We start from the raw sequence: 17,873 nt of genomic DNA on the forward strand, positions 1-17,873 counted from the left end.
TGAGGGCGCTAACAAATTAGCTTTTTATGTTTATTTGTGTGTGGGTGTGTCAGAGTGGGAGGGGGTCCGGGGGGGGGGGGGGGGGGGGGGCTCTCATTTTCTAAGGCACCAGTTCTCAACCCGAGATAGAGAGAGAGAGAGAGAGAGAGAGAGAGAGAAAGAAAGAGAGAGACGAAGAGAGAAAAGAAAGAAAGGCTGAATGTTTTGGAGTCACGATTCTTCTCCTGATTGCCCTAGCTGTCTCAGTTGTGCAAAACATGACCCTCCCCTCCCTCAGCCACGACAGAAACACGGGCGACTGGATAAACACTATTTTATGCAGTGACTAGATGAATCGTCAGACAGTAATTACAGTCTTCCTCTCACCCCAACAAAACTCTACTGTACAGGCTCTTCCTTTAACACCAAACTGCAGTAGCACGTACTACAAAACTGCAGGTGTGTGACATGTTTGTCAATGCCTCTCCCAACTAGATAAATATAAATATCAGACCCTGTGACAACAGCGAATTGCTCTCTGCCTCTTTCAGCGATGTGTTAATAATCTGTAGCTGAAAGAGGACTTGTTGTGTGGACGGACGATGTTATCATGTGCAGTCAAACGTTGCGGGGGCTGGCTTTGTAGGGAAAGTTTGGTGATTTTTTTTTCTGCTACCCTTGCAGTTTGTGCTTTCCTCTCCTCGACGTAACAAAAATAACACGGTTGTGTCCCAAACTAAACATTCCCACACAGTGGCTGGTAGTCCGCTGGGTGTCTGACATCGACATGCCCAGCGCAGACAACTCAGTCCTGACGCCTGTTTAAAAAGAGATCCAAACTGGATGTACGGACACATTTGCTCGGCAAGGGAGTTCATTTGTTCATCTGGTGTTGACATGTATTGAAATTCCAGAAATGAAGACCGTTCCTGTGTCGGTTACGAGTTGGGGATGATGATCTTTCACTTAGTCTATACTGATTCATCCGGTCAGGCCGTGCCCCAAACGTGGTGCAGTAAACCATGCTGTCGATGTCCGAGCTCTAAAAAGCACAATTACAGAGGACCTCGACTGAATAATTTAAAGAGCATAATTATTGACCTCTATCCGAATTCCTCTGAAAGCTACATTAAGATATAGAAAAGCGCTGGAGGTGGAAGTGGAACTGAGGGAGTGTGTCTCCCCAGGCCTCCCTAATGCACTCTCCTGCTGTACTCTAACTTCCTGTGGACCCCTAATGTGCCCGCTGCTCGCTGGCCTGATGAAGACTACGGTTAATGAGGCCCCTGTTTCTGAAATAAAATCTCTCTGAAACCATCAACATGCATTACTATCAAGCCGCCACCCCCCCAACCCCCCCGCGAAACCGCACGTATATACACAAACACACACCACCACTGACACTGTCCCAAAACAGCCCACACACACATATACACATAGACCACCAGTCCTTCACCCCACCTTTTAGTGCCACCATGGGTTCTGGTAGGCTGGACCAGTCTGGGGGAAGGGTGGAAGTGGGGAGTGAGACTGCACGAGAGGGTTTTTCTTTTTTTCTTTTTTTTTTTGGAGGTGGGGGGTGTTTGAGGGTTAACTGTCCCTCAGGGGGCTATCAGTGAACTGGGCAGCCGTCACTGCTGGTGTCTCTGGTTCTCAATTGACAACCAGGCTCTGACAGATTAGCGGCTAGTCAAGAGGAATCCATGGCCCAGGACACAATTAAAATAATCACTTTTCTCAAATTTGGCTGTATATATGTGACCGTGAGTGCGACTGGATTTGAATAAAGCATCACAAGAGTGTGAATGTGTGTGACCGTGTGTGTGTGTGTGCATTGGGGGGTCGTTGAGAGCTGGCAGCAGGCTTGGGGGAGGATACAGTGAGATGAGGCCTTTTTAATTAAAAGAAAATATTTGTGTTTGCATACTATCGTGGTACGAACCTGGGACAATTCCGAGAATTCTGGTTGTTTAATGGCTCACTCTTTAAAGTGATTTGGGGGTATTTCAGATCCTCTTTGCATACATGCATTTTTAAAATTTCAATTACGCTATACATTTTATTTAAAGTAAGATCCATAAGTTATATGTTTTGGTACTTTATTACCTACATTTAGTTAGTTATTTTTTCCTGAGATAAATGACCGCATTTTTACATTAAGACAAATTCAAAGACGGAATTCCTTAAGGATGGACTTATTTATCAACAGAAGGCTGCTGCTGTCTCTGCTGTATTTCAACCAGGAAGGATAGAGGGCACTGAAATAATTAGGCGACTTCTGCAACATCCTGAATGCCAAGGACAGGTGGATTAAAGTATTAAAACAATCGCATTTCAGTCTTGAAATAGTCCTGTGCACGACTCAGCACCATGCACATCCGTTCAAGTTCAGCTGCCAGCTCCATAACGCCACAGGAGAGGGATAGAAAAAAAAGCCCAATCCCATTAGCTACGTACATGCATCTCAGCAGACCTGCTTGAAACGTGAGCAAATCTCAGCGATGATTATCCCCCAAAGCTCTCAAGTGATAATACATAATCGAACAGTACAGAAGATTTCTCTGAAATCACACAGCTAGCGAGCGCTAATTTGGGTTTCCCCATTTGTGTTAGAATCTGGTGCTTTCCAAATGAAACAGAAGAGACTGCTGCAATCAGTCGCCTCTGCACCCGAGGAGACATTTAACTGCTGTCCTCCAATTAGAGGCCCGAGAACGGAGCTCCCTACATTAGGAGAAGGAAATTATTTAAGACAAAGGTTAAGACATGAGTTCACATTTGATTCTATTTGCAGTGCAAAATTAATAAGAAAGCAAAGTGCTTCATAGTTCTGGTTCACTCAAACATTTGGGTGAGCGGATCTTCAATTTAATCGGGGCTGTTTAACACAACTCTGTGCTTTGACAATCAGTGACTCTGGAAATAGAAGGGTATTGAAAAAAATGCTTGATCTTCTGCAAAATGTATAAAATGCCAGCTATAATATTAGTGTTAAGAATTAAAAGACAAAGTCACTTTTTTTTTTCTAATGTTGTGAAAGAGGGGTTAAGGGTACTTGTTAAAGTATTTAAAAAACTCCATTAGTGAGCTCATTACTATCATGGGGATTGCATCTTATCGGAGACTGAGCCACTTTCTTTAGAGATAGCAGATTTATTTCATCAGCATCAACTGGCCAGCTCTCTAAAACTGAAGCATCCACTTACACAGATGCCTGAGAAGACAACCAAAAAAAGATCTTAAAAAATATATCTAAATGAGTCAGAAAAAGTTTCTGCAAAATATGTGATGCAGTGCAGTGCTTTTAACTTCATTTTGTATGTGTATATATAGCATACAGATTTTCTTACAATAATCAAGGTGAGCTCTTCCATGAAATCTAAGCCTCTTAGCCCACCTCCTGCCATCTGTGGCTCCATTATTAGAGCTCAAGGAGGTTCACTCTTTCGCCCTCTGGAAAGAACGGGGACGAAATGAGTGCCGTCTATACTTCGAGTCAGAGCACCACGGTCAACCTGCTTTCACAGCCATGCCGTGGAGGTGGAATGAACCGTCTGTGACAGAAAACAAACAGGAAGCTGAAAGAGGAGAGAGAGAGAGAGAGAGAGAGAGAGAGAGAGAGAGAAACCTGTGCCCTTCAGTCTCCCCCAGTAAAGACGCTCTTAACCAGGTCTGACAGCTGACAGCTCCTTGGCAATTGGGGTCAGTTAAAGGAAAAGTAGCTCAAGTTTTGTTGGGGCTTTGGCTTCAGAGATGTTCAGGAGCCACTGCCCACCGCAGCATCAAAGGGGATTATAGGGACAGGGCCATCTGTTGCCAGAATAAGCGTGAGCCCTTTTATGTCTCTGCCTGTATGTTTGTGTGCGTGTGTGTGTGTGTTTGTCAGTGTGTATGTGTTTGTTAGAGAAAGAGAAAAATCTCTCATGTCTCTGTACTTTTAACTTAAAGGGCAGCCGAGGAGAGGGGTGCAGCCTACACTAGGGCAGACAACTGGTTTTAATCTGGGCTTGGGGGGCACTAAAGGTTAAAATCAGGGCAAGCAGGGCATCACTATCACACGGTGGAGTCCCTTAAAGGTTAAGAATGCCAGTCATACCATGATGCTAACACTTTATAGTCCGTACAATGTGGGTGCCAATGTTAGGATTCAGGGGTTGTATTTATGTTCAGCACTGGCTCGCTGAAAACAGGATGCTACTCTAATCATGAATAGTCTGTCTTTTGTCATCCAGGCAAAACACAGAACTTCTTTTTGTTGTGGGTTTATTGGAACACAGTGCCAACCTTGTTCCCCCTTCACCTCTCTAATTTGTTTTGGGTCCTGTTCCTGGCCTCCGCCTGGGAATGTTTTCTCCTCAATAGTCTGCTACCTTTTAGCTGTGCCGCCCAGTGCTTGACCTACTGCCGACACTTATTTTCAGCACTCTAATTGTCGTTTAATCACATATCAACCTGTCACTTAAAGACCCCCTATTTTTTTCAAGGGGGAACATTTGCATATGTTGTAAAACTAATTCCTATCGAAAGCTCCAGTGGCTGTGAAAGCGGGTGCTCTGTCTCTCTCTTTTACTTTCACACCCGTGTAGACACAGTTAAGCACAAGAGAGAGTTAAACACACACATGCACACACATGGCAACATCTACTGTATCTCACCTTAACAGACAAAAACACACATAGGCAGACGCCATACCTGATATTCTCGATTCAGGTGGTTTTATCACATTTGTTAACAGTGTGTGGTGACACGTAACGTGTTACAATAGGGACAGCGACAAGAGTGATTCAGAGCGCATGTACTCGTGCGAGCCAAAGTGAAGGTGACAGTGAATGTATAGTGTTATAAAGGAATCAATTAGAGTTAATAATGTATCACTCTTCCAAATGTTACATTCATTTGTTCACACTTAGATAAAGCTACTGCAAAATAGGTTGTGCCAGGTTTGCCTGGCAGACTACACCACATTTACATTATCACCCTTATACATCGAGGAGCCACGTTCCGCTTGAGTGGTGGCGGCAGAGTAGCGGGGGGAGTGAGAATCATGTTTTTCGGGCCCAAGGAATGCCAGTCCTCAGGAGATCTCCCCCTCTAATTACAGAGCGGGGGAAAGAAAGCTCTTTGTTCCACCTTTTATTACATTAATTGATAAAACGGAGCTCGGGTGGAGCCGTCTTATGGGGGGGGGAGTGGGAGGGGATAGGGCTGGGGGTGGATTGAGGGGGATTCTTTGGGCAGATGAAGGTGGGTGAGAGGCTTGTGGAGCTGAGGTCCTATTTTCAGAGGACCCCTAATCCCGTTAGGGGCCCCGATGGTGGCGCAGCCCTGGCGCTCTGCTTTCCCAGAGGCCCCCGGCGGCTGCAGGGTCGAAGAGGGGAGTGGTGGCGGTAGGGGCAGACGATGGTGTTGTGGGTGAGAGTCCCGGCAGCGTTGTCTGGGCCCAGGCCTTAATTAACTGTCTCTTCAGGGGGTACTGAGGGCCACATTGAGACCCTATGTCACAAACACCAGCAGGTCCTGAGAAGCTTTAAGAGGAAGTGGCATCTCACCCACCGCAGAATCGTGGGAAACCCCGTGGACCTTTAATATGGACCTCATACAGCTCAAAGCCATATAGATGTCGCAGGACATTAGCGGGGCTATTTTATGACTGGTTATTAGCTTTGCACAAATTGCACAGGTGGTTGATATTTTTAATAGCCATTCGATAAGCTTGAGATGAAAGTTTGAAACACCAGAGGAAAAAATATTCTGGAATCAGCATTTACTTTAAATATGATTTAATGTTATTATTTTTCTAAACTAAAAAGGACAATAAGTTCCATTTCTATATGTGCAGGATTGGCCAATCTTATTTGTCAGTGGTTAAGTAGCTGTAACAGGCTTTGTCATGGCTGTAATCTGCTTCTGCTCATTTAGGCTACCTGCACACAGCAGAGGCTGAGAAGTGCTGGTGCAGTGGCCAACCAGAGTCTGAATATGTTACAGAGGCAATTAAACATGTTGGTGTGTGTGCACGCACACAACAGTGTCAGAGGTGCTAAGCCGGGCCAAACACGCCTCATTGAAATGTCCATCTTAAAGCCACCCAAGTTCCTCATCACCCCCGCCCTCCGACAACCAAGATGCTTCAAGACTGTCAAAAGCATTTTCCACAAAGCTGAGGAGAGGGCAAGGGGAAAAAAAAGGACCTGCCACTGTCACATGCATACTTGCGCGTGCACACACACTTGCGAGGCTGTCAGGTAAATTAGATCTGAAAGCTGACAATTTCTGACCATATTTCCTTGATTATTTCGAACAAATGCACACCAGCCGCTCTAAGGAGATTAAAGTGACATAAAAGTCCCGAGTGGGAGGAGGGAGGGCAGAGAATCCAGGTCACCCCCATTTGTCCCCCTGCCTGACAGCAGCTATATCGCTATCCAATCCAATAAAAGTCCCCCCCTCCTTTTGCTTTAATTAATTTTACAGCTAGCTTGCTTAATTACTTTCAATCAAAATCCTCTTGCCATCACAAAATTAGAAATGGTTCAACTCCATTAGTCTAAATTCTTCATTTACATACACAAAGACTGTCAGCTCTTGCTAAGCAAACGGCCTCCTGCTTGATGAGATTGTTTTTTTTCACACACTCTATCACTCTCTCGCTTACACACACGCGTGCGACTGTGGTGTTAATTTTTTTGAAAGGAGAAAAGTAGCATAAAATTATTTGATCCCTTTACTTAAGACATTCTCTGCCTAATCAGGGTTCAGGTAAGCTGTGGTGCGCATCATCCAAAGTAATGGAGAGTTAGTGTGCGTCTACGACTGTCGAAATTGATTACATCCACAAGTCTGTGTCAAAAGGAAACTGCTCGACCTTAAACAATGCAGCACATAATATATACTGCATATAGGGGATAAACAGAATTAGTAAGGCAGTCGAGATCACGTAAATGAAGCTAACCTAGCTCTTTTTCAGGATTAGCTATTATTTCGACGAGCTACAGATTACCCGGTGACACTTAGTGCCCTATAAATCTGTCTCTTTTGTGACAGGGTGTCACTAGTCCTGCCTAGACTGTGGAATCTAACGACGCACTACCGTGGGTCGGCTGCTGTGAGCAAAGCAGCGGGATTTTTCAGAGGGGTGAGGGCCCTGCTGCCTGATCACTTCAACTTGGCACACAGACATCCTCTCCATCACACACACTGCCTAAGGCCTACACATCATCAAGAATTAAGGACATGCAGATAGGGTTTGTGCACTGACCAAAGTGAAAACCCAGGCACACAAGCACACCACCGTGTGCGTGTTCGCACATGCACTTCACACACACTACCACATACTTAGGTCCTAAGATGAGGGCATTAAACTGGTATAATGCACTCACTGCTGCAGCACACTGCCACCAAATATATCGACACTAAACCTACATGCTCATCAGTGACACCTTCCTATTGCTTTTATTTTCCTATTCGCATGCGCAGGCCCAGCACAAAAACCACACAACACAACAGCCTTTGATCTTCGTGTGTTCAGATCGTCTTACAGCTGCTGCTCTTTTATAAAGGAGGAGTTGTGGGTGGAAAAAAAAAGGAAAAAGTAACACCATGGAAAAGAAAGAGGTAAAGTGGATTTGTTGCATTTCTGAACGGTGTGTGACAGTCTGGAACAAGTGACCATGGGTTGGTGCAAGGCAAAAAAAAAAGAAAAAAAAGCCCGGTGGGCTCTTATGGGCCGCCGGGCTGAATACAATGCAGGTCTGACCTGGCCCCTTTACTCTGTGTCTGCAATCACCGGTTTCCCTTGCCCTCTTTAACCAGTCCCCATTAACACTGTTAATTATCCAAATCCATCATTCTTGGGGTAAATGAAGACTGCCTCTTTAATTCAATTTAATAGGATCATTTTCCAACTCACGTTCACTTTAGCCCCAGCTGCCCGCCCACTAGTCCCCCACTGTGTCTCCCCCCACTGTATCTTGATTCCCTTGGCTATATCTTCTATGGTCTGGCTCTCTCCCATTGGTGGAAGGGGAGGGTGATGAGGGCTAAGGCTTGATGGCAGCGATGGGCCGACACACTGTTGATCTCCCATGTCTTGTCTTGGCTCGGCTGGTGGCGAGCAGCAGTTCTGGGTTCCCAGTCTGCTGTGCACACTGCCTGCCTGCCACACACACACACACACACACACACACACACACACACACACACACACACACACACACACACAGGCTCACAGTACCAGCATTGCTCACCGGGGCTTAGCTAATCCTGTCACATCAGGCCACGTTGGCTGAGTTGAGGCCTTTCGCAGCAACCCCCACCACCACCTCCATGCACCTCCACACTTTGCCACCACTCCTTCACTGACTCGTCTCACTCACGCACTTTCTCTCTCTGTCTCTCTTACTCCTTTGTTCAAGGTCATGGGTGGCCGACTACAGCACGCGAGTGGTGAGACGGGACAGCTGACGAATCCCTGTGTGTTCCAGCCGCGCGAGTAGACCTTATCTTATGGCTAATGCGCAACACAAGTGAATACTCTGATATGGAATAAACAAATACATAAAAAACACGATTGCACGTTTCCTGCAACTTGGTAACTTGTGTTTGCAAAGTTGCATTTAAGTCTGCAGTGTGTCTATTTTGAAAACAAAACCTTTAAGAGGCCATTTTAATGATTACTGTAAGAGCCTGGCATGCATGTCACTCGCTATGATGGCACGTCACCAAGGTGTGTTTATAAAATATACAGGTGTCATTTTGTCTTTTCTTGCCCGTAGTGTGTCACAGTGGTATCAGTATCAAAACACTTTTTCCATGCAACATTGCCTGGCTGTGGAAACCGGACACTCCTGCCCTTTAATCTGACTTTCAATCTATAAAAGTAAAGCTATATCAAGACTGACTTAGGCTGCGTTTTATGTGCCTTCTAAGATTTTCCTTACAGAGAACTTTCCGTGCTGAGACCAGTGTGATATTTCAAATACAATTAAAAATCACAGAAAAATTTAATGCTGAAAATAAAAACTTATTTCTAAATGATTGCATACTTGAAATGAAAAAGAACAGCTGTGAGTGCTCAGTGCTGTGACACAATGCTGTCCTTTAAATTCTCCTAAGAATGTGATAAATATTGGCTTTCCTTATCCCATTATTCAGTGTGAGGGTTAATTTGCCCCCATTTCCACAGTACACCCCCTCCCATCCCCCCACGCCTAAACACACACATACACACGCACACCCAAATGCACACGGCGTTCCCGTCAAATTTTTCCCAGACTTTCATTGTTTAGCCATTTGAGACAGACTCTGGGAGAGTTTCAAATGATTTTAGCCATGATTTAATTTGGTTTGTTAAAGGGTGATGTCAGCACAATGGGAGACGAGCCTCTAAATCCACTACATTCACCCAAAATGCCCCGATGAGATAATCATTGGTGACGTCTACGAAAACACTTATTATATTTGCCCATCGCCTGGCTGAAGCTGTTAAAACTCATCAGCGTTATTCACATTTTTTTCTCTGGGAAAGAGAAAAAAAAAATTAGCTCAACTTATAGTCAAAACTGTCACCCCTTTTAAAGAGACAGTGCAACATTGTTGTGGCTGTGGAAAGAGTTTATAAATGGAAAAAGACAGGGCAGAGGGCTATCGGGTGTCTATTCAATACTCATTTTGTTTGCACCCAATACTAATTAAATAAAACACGCACAACTTTTTAATTGGTTTTACAGAGATCAACAGTTTCAACGAAGTTGAACAAGTATAGCATCTACTGTAGTTATACATATACATTCTTAATTAGTAAGTACTAATAACAGGTTATTCTTATGCTAGAATCTCTGAATGAGCACTGATTGTCCCTTAACTTGTCCACACAATTTGAAAGGACTTGGGGCTGACAAGGCAGCAGAGGTGATAAGAAATGGATCAACGTGAGCCTTTCTCATAGCTTAATTTATTTTAAATCCAAGCCCTATTTACACACTGCACACCGGCAGGCCTTGTCAGCTCCAACTAGCATTGAGATATTTAAAACCATTAATGCTGTACAGCGGCAGCCTGAGCGTGTATGACACAAGCTGTCGCTGTGTGAAACAAAGCCAGATCTCTAACTGCCACAGCTTCCACTTTTGAACACAGCATGGCTACGAAAACGGTAACCATGCAGTGGGAACAGTAATACATTATATGACAACTGCAAAACCTTTCTAAATGTGAGAAAAAAGTAAAGAAACTACAATGAGCAATGGAAGAAAAAGAGTGCTATATTCCTCATATACTGAATGCACAGGCCAGATTCAGTGTATCTTTAGCACAGGGGCTAGCCCCATAGAAGCAGGGGTCAGGATATGAAACACACAGGCTATACGCCTCCCGACAGGATATCCTCGTGGATCAGCAGCGGTAGCCATGTTGACCCGCCCCGTTATTAAAGAGGCTAATCTGTTCAACATGTCAATGCTAGCACTTTTAGCAGTGATTAATAAAAGAAGACCCCAAGAGTGCTGTGTGTGCTTTTTCAGAGCCCCAGGTTGTTTTCATTTGGTTTGTATTTTTAGTGGTTTTCGCTGTTTGGTAATTCAACAGTCCTCTTTTCTGCTATTAGCATAAACAGTGTAAATTATTAACTTTGTTAAAAGAATTATAATCGGCCCTGAATCCTAAGGTCTGCAGTAGCTTTGTGTGTTTTTCCCTTTCTGCCACTGGCAATGAGGCACTATGGCATTGCAGATATCATTAAAGCAAATGTAACTTTATATTTTATAGATACGGAACAATGTGCATGTGATGCCTGACTTTGTGGCCATTTATGTGATGCTTAAAATGTATGGCCCAGTGGCTTTCACAGGCTGGTAGTAATAGAACTGCTCTCTAACAGACTTGCTTTCTAAGTGCCTGGTGCTGTGTCTTAATTTGTAATCTAGTCAAACCAATTGTCCGCTAGCTAAAAAGGTCACAGAGACAATAGACTACACAGCCTCCCGCAATGTAGAGAAAGCCCAGGGTGTCTTTTGTAGCTTTTTAACCAAAGACGTAATTAAGACACCTTCATCTTCAGGGGTGAGAAGGGCACCAACAAGAGTCTGCTGGAAACACAAGAGGAACTTCACATTACCGGATATAGAAGTGAGACGCACACTAAGACAGAGCATTTGGTTAGAGGTGAAAAGCACCTGTCTCCGCAGCAAAATGTCACCACTGAGGACGTTTGCTAAGTTTACTGGCTCGTGCAGTCAGCGTGTGATTTTATACATTGTGACCAACGACTGTGGCGAAGAAAGCTTGTTGGGAAAAACTGAGTGATGCAAAGCAACACAGGAGAGGCAGAGGGGGGGACTTAAAGGACGTGATTTATCTGGGCTTGATTGCGTGTTAATCGAGGTTACGTGTATTAAGTGGAATCTAATTGGAACAGACACTGGCAGTCTGACAGATCGACATGATGCAGATGGATTGAGGGTGGGGGTGGGGGGTGAGGGAGACAGGGAAAGGAAGAGGGAATGGGAGAGAGAATGGTAGTGCAGTCGAGGAGGAGCAGCAGAAAAGAGGCAACTGCAACACACCATTTTGCCACTGTACACGGCCGAACAAAAAAGAGTTTTGTGACGCCACACATTAAAATAAAACCACCAGAGCCTTTTAAGCAGTTGAATAACAAGAAAGAAGACTCCGCTGTTAGGCTCGTCTCACGTGCGTCTCATGATTGGCGGCTGATGAGACATGTAACCCTTCTAGAGGAGGACACACACGGGCGAGATTGTGAGTGACAGGGCACAGCACTGGAGTTTGCCCTCCCCCTCCAGTTGCCACAAACATTCATTTCTGCTTTATTGGAAATGAGGGGGGGAAAAAAAACAGCCCTCCAAAAACACACGAGGTAAAGAGGCCGAGTGACAGCTGCCGGAAAATTCTCACCTCGACGAGCAAGTGTTCCACCGGTTCTTCTGACTCTCTGCTCCTCCTGACAGGCGACAACTGTTATGAAGGCCCTCTCCTCTCCCCCAAATCTGAGGTATTTAGCTAGTGGGCTGAATGACCCTTTCAAATGTTACCAGAGTAATAGACCGTAAAAGATGACCACCTGTTAAGGCCAAGCAACTGCGAACTCATAGCTAATACACCACAGGCTCTATGGACAAACAAGGAGAATGTAGCATGAGGAAAAGGTTCAGAGAACAGAAATTAAGATTTGAAGTTGAGGTTATGGTGTTGCATAGACATAATTCCTGTTTTAGCTTTGCTCTGAATTGGTCAGTGTGGCTATAATTGGTAACGCGGGGGGGGGGGTACAAAGTGTGAGTGACATGAACGGCCTCAAAGCAGCGAATAGCCCAAGAGCAAAAATGACTGTCACAGAGCCATTATCTAAATCTGGGTTAAAAATACAGTAGTTCCAGACGTAAGGGTCACTTCTACTGATAGCCAGGGTGGCAATAGCAAATGAATGTTCAAAGGTGCTGGGAAAAACGAGTAATAAAATGTATACAAAGAGCAGAGGAGAGAGAAACAGAGCACAAAGTAAAAAAAGAAACAGATAAAGACAGGAACTATGGGCATAATTTAGAGGCAGTTTGCAGGATACTAAAGCACTCCAAACTTCACTCATCAACACAAAATGCCCAAATTGTTCCCGACATGATCCCGTCATAGCGCAGAGACAGAGGAGTTGCTTCGGTCATCCGTTGATTTGATCCATTATGACTGTTACACTAATGGCATTAATAAGGGCAAAATTGCTATTTTGAAACACAGAATTTTCATCCTCTTCATTTGACTACCCTTATCGCCTTCCTCCTCTCTCTTCTTACATGAAAGCCCAGTGTGTGTGTGTGTGTGTGTGTGTGTGTGTGTGTGTGTACATGCTGGTGTATGCGTGTGTGGGCCTATTTGAGTGTGTCTGTGCCCCCACCATGTAATGGTTATAAGGTCATCTCTATTTTCCAGGCTTGGTGTACAATGCTGTTGGATTGCAACATTTTGCATGGTTTAAAAACAACAACATGAGCTTTGAAATTTGACTCCCTGCTAGTTTCAATAGATTGACTACAATGTTTTTTGTTCACCAGCTGGCCCTGATAAAATACCCTAACCTCATTTAACACTGTCTCAATAGCTTTTGATAAAATCCCTCCACTAAAAAACACACAGTGAAATGGACAACACTGTCTTACACTGAATACATTTGAAATCTGTTTTAAAGATCTGTTTAATTTACTCTCAACTTGTATCAGCACACAGAAGGTGTCTGCAAGTTTCCTGTATATTTGTGCTGAATGTGAGTATATGTGTGTATGTTCAGCCCTCATCAGCCTCTAACATTGAGAGGAATGACACACTGTGATCAAGGACATGAATTGCTCATTGATTTTTAGGGGCCAGCTTAACTATCCATTCCAATTGATTTTTAGCTTTGCTGGGTGTGCGAGTTATGGCAGTTTTAATGTATCATCTGTATGTGTACTCATCACCCACTGCAACAGGATTTACAGCAGTCTGTGGAAAATGCATATACAACACCATGTGCAAATGTGGGACAGGGACTTTATCCTTTTCGGTTCTTGATATATTCTGAGAAGTGGAACCCATAAAAGCGCTCATGTCTCATAATAGGTGGGGGGGAAATATCACCTTTAACATGCTTTTTTTATATCTTAGTCATTATCTGCTTCTGAACTGAAACTAAATGATCTATTGGGAATAAACTGTGTTGGGTTTTTTTAATCTTGATACATTCATGGAAAATAAAACCAAAGTGTGAGAATACACTGTAATGCCCTTTAAAGCTAAGCAGTGTTGTTTGGAGCTTGCAGTATCACGTAGCCACGCTAATCAGAAAAGAGTTGAAATTTCAAGAGGGCTCAGGCCCCCATGTAGCACAACAAGACATGCAGCGGCTTTGCCACAAACCATCACCACGGAAAACAAAGCAGATAAGTTCCAGACTCTTTCTAGACTTTTTAGTTATATATAACAAAGTGTTGTCTTTTTGCGTTTAGGTGGATGTTGCCATCATAACTCATATTACCCATCAATTAACAATTCATATAAACTATTAATAATCAATGGTTTGATGATGTAAGAGACAAAGTCAGAGCAATGTGATCCAAAAGGCGGTCTAAAGTCATCTGTCAGGTAGAAAGTCATTAAAATAGGGTCTCGTTTTCCTGCGCCAAGCTTAGGTTTCACTGAGGCAGGGATACATTTCTATTCTTCAGCAAAAGGCTGCATGCTCTCATATGATATCATCTCCGTTAGAACATAACTCTCAATGGCTTGTCCTTTTCTTTTTGTCTTTTGTGCTTTTCTCCTATTTAAATTGCCCTTTTTTTCCAAATGGTTTGGGTGAAGCCGCCCTCTGTGTGAGGTAACTGCCTTTTGTTCCGTGAAAAGGGCTGCATAAAGCACACTTTACTCCATCCTTTAAAAAAACAAGTCTGCTTAATTAATGTTTTACAAGTGCTGCTGTATTCTTAGTAAAAAAAAAAAAAGCCTCTATCAAAGCCGGCAGGTTCAGATTACGTACGCTAATTGAAATTCTGAATTTCTAAGCCAACTTCTTTTTTTTTCTCCTGCTCCCGCTCTTTCTCCCTGCACACACAATAAAGCCTAGTGTTTTGTAGTCCACAAATGACATCAAATCATCTAAGTAATATGGGCTTTTCTTTTTTCCTGTATTCTCATGTTCTGCTAGTGGGTTCATGAGACAGCTTAATAAAGCAGTAAATGCTTGGGGAAGCCTGAGAGCCTACTGTGTGTGTGTGTGTGTGTGCGGGCGTGTGTGCATGTGTGTGTATGTGTGCGTGCGTGTGTATGTGCACACGCATGCTCTCGTGTTTTACCTCCACCAGGGACCTCAAAGCTGAAGGCAAAGCCTGGTTCCACACTCAAGCAGATTTTCCCAAAGAATAAAGCAAGAATAAAGCCAATGAACAAAAGGGAATGACTAATACTGAAACCAAAGCCAAAACTAAGACACTTATCTCATGGGTTGACATTGATAGAGCCCATATTAATGCAGTCTGAGCTAAATGAATACAGCATAATTTACAGGTTATATATGCGTTAGGTGCTGGAAGAAGGCAGGCTGTGTGAACAGCTGCAGATGTGGGAGCTGCGAGGCCGAGGCTGAGTTTGGACAACCATCACAGACACCAAACGCCACAATAGAGGAAACACAGGTTTCCACGCACTGGTGACAATGATCTGAGATGTAGTTGGAGATTGGATCAACTAGGATAAGAAACAAAATCTTTTTAGCTGGGTTCACAATCTGCACATACACACATGTTTGTTTTCTAGGGGAAGGTTTCAACCTTTTCCTACCATCATTGTTTATCTGGCAAGGTAGCTGTGGCGGGCAATTACATAAATTACAGAGTTTAAAAAAATGTCATCCTTGATAACCTTTGTTCTGAGTTAATCATTGCAGGGAAAGAAAACTGCTTCTCTTCTCTTCTCTTTTATATTTACCCAAACTCCCTCCTTTCAACAGGGTATTATTTTATTGGCTTGTTTTGCAAGCATAATAACTTTGCATTCTTCTCCCAAGGTCAGTTTCTAGTGTGCCACGAGGGGTATTTACACATGGGGCTTTTCAGGTCAGTTCCATTGTATTTACATCAAATAATTTTTGATAAGGGATGTAAAAGACCTATAAACCCAACATCATAAACGGGAGAGGTGTAGCTGAAATAAGGACAAAAGATCAACGGCTACATTTTTTCTTATCTTAGACACGTTGATATTTTTTTGAGTCAACTCTCTTCACTCCCTCCCACTCAACACCCCAGCCCCCACCCCCCCACACCAACCCTTGCTTCACTCCCTCTCTCTTGCACGGAGCTCAGTAGAAGCGTGGACTTGTTAGATTTAGTCCAATGGCTTCCCAGCGCGGCCAGCAAGCAAGCTCTTGTTTCATAGAGAAGTACCTCCCCTGTTATCTCCCTAGCACTATAATCACTTAACAAAGACTTGGGCATTTGCACAAATTAAAACATCAATAATGCATAAGTGCTTTTCAGTTTTGAGCTGTAGTGTCCCTGTATCGGGATGAAATATCCCCTCCACCAGTGGAAAAAAAAAATCCAGCTCGCCATCTTCTGTCCCACAAACGACTTAAAGAAGCCACGGCCCTGCTTTGAGCAACAACCCCCCCTTCTTCTAAAGTTGAGGCTAAAGCTGTGGTGAACATTTGGGATCTGCTTTGGTAGCGGGACAAAATGGCTGGGCTGAGTGGGATGCGGAAGTTGTTTTAAAGCAAGAGGCGGTAAGTAGTGGTGGTGCATCAATGCAAACAGGCAACACCCTTGAGTGGCGCAGCGTGGCATCCTTCCATAAACAACACCACCGCCGTGTCCCCGACATTTATGATTTGTGGTCAGAATGGCAACACAGGCCTGATTCCAGTCCAAGTCTGCATGTTTGCCCTATCGTTACATGGCTAAATCTGCCGACCTACTCTCTTATTTTCCCAGATGAAAACACCAGACGTTTCATATGGTTGTCAGAGAGAGCTTTGCTTAAAACAAGTCGTACTGTATGAGAACATTACACTTGGACAAGGGAAGGGAAGGGCGGGGAGATCATGGGAAAGAAACTTAGTGACACTTTGAAACCAGGATGCTGTTCAGGCTACTGTTTAATTTGAGAAGAAAAAAAGATTCTCCTTCTTATTTATTACTGCAGTTGTGAATATGAACTGTTTTGCGTTGAATATGGAGGTTGGAGGAATTAAGTATTATTATTGGACTTGTAAATCCATGACCAGTACTGTTCCAACACCAATAGAGGACGAGCCATCCTATACAGATGGCCTCAAGGACAATTAGCAGTAATGATTGGTTGCCACATAAATGAGGGAAATTCTATTTGCTACTGCACTTGCTGATGATCACAGACCAAATGCCCCTGACAATAATATGGAAGGCTGCTTTATACTTATATTTATACTATGTTACTAGGGAATGCTGGTTAAATAAACAATAGACTGGGAAGGAACATGTCTGTCTCTCTCCATTATTTAAGGAATACAAAATAAAGAAAGGTAGGATTTTAAATCTTACACAAACACCACATTATCATGAAGAATAAAGAGATGAGACAAATAGCATGGTGATCTAAAATATTATCTCTTCAATCATATCCTTTTCCCCAGATATCTTCATTTCCCCCCTCCTATCTCTGTCAGTTAGTCTGGCAAACAATCCCCTTGTTAGCAAACTGTTAAGACAGCCGCTTGGTACACAAATTGCGCTCGACCAAGCGAATTTGTTTTGCAAGGGTGACCTGTTTAATCATCTCATTTTCTTTGGCGGACATTTATTCATCTGGTTTCCACGGTTACAGAGAACATTAAGGGGCTACAGTAATAAGGCTGGAGAGTCAAACAGGTAATAAAAAAATTAACGCCATTTTCCAGCAGCCGAGGACAGTGGGTGAAATGAATCAAGGGAGAGGGGAGAGAAGCAGCGGGGGGAGCAGGAGGGGGTGGGGGGGAGGGGATGAGGGGGGCTCCAATATTGTCCAAACAATAAGCCTTAGCGGTTATTTTACTCTGAAGATCAGGTGGTGCTGTTATGGACATGACACTTTGGGCACAGAGCAGGAGAGATAAAGCTTTTAAAGTGGCCCTGCTCCTTTTTTTATTGTCATTTAGCGATTACATATCAGAACAATTAAAAGTTAGCCTAAGATATCTATTAACTTTGCTCTTTTTTATTTCTCCTGTGCTTCAGAAGGAAGATAATTTGCACTCCTGGTAATGCAACGTGTCAATAACATGTGAGGGACAGCATGACATTTAGGTGCCCTGGTGAGAAATGTTTCGTAGTCCTCCCAAGTTGAATCCTGGTTTCTAATATTGTCTTTTGAGCAGCTGAGCAACAGCAGAAGAAAAG

This window comes from Enoplosus armatus, chromosome 8 (genome assembly GCF_043641665.1).
Source record: "Enoplosus armatus isolate fEnoArm2 chromosome 8, fEnoArm2.hap1, whole genome shotgun sequence".
Classification (NCBI taxonomy): Eukaryota; Metazoa; Chordata; class Actinopteri; order Centrarchiformes; family Enoplosidae; genus Enoplosus; species Enoplosus armatus.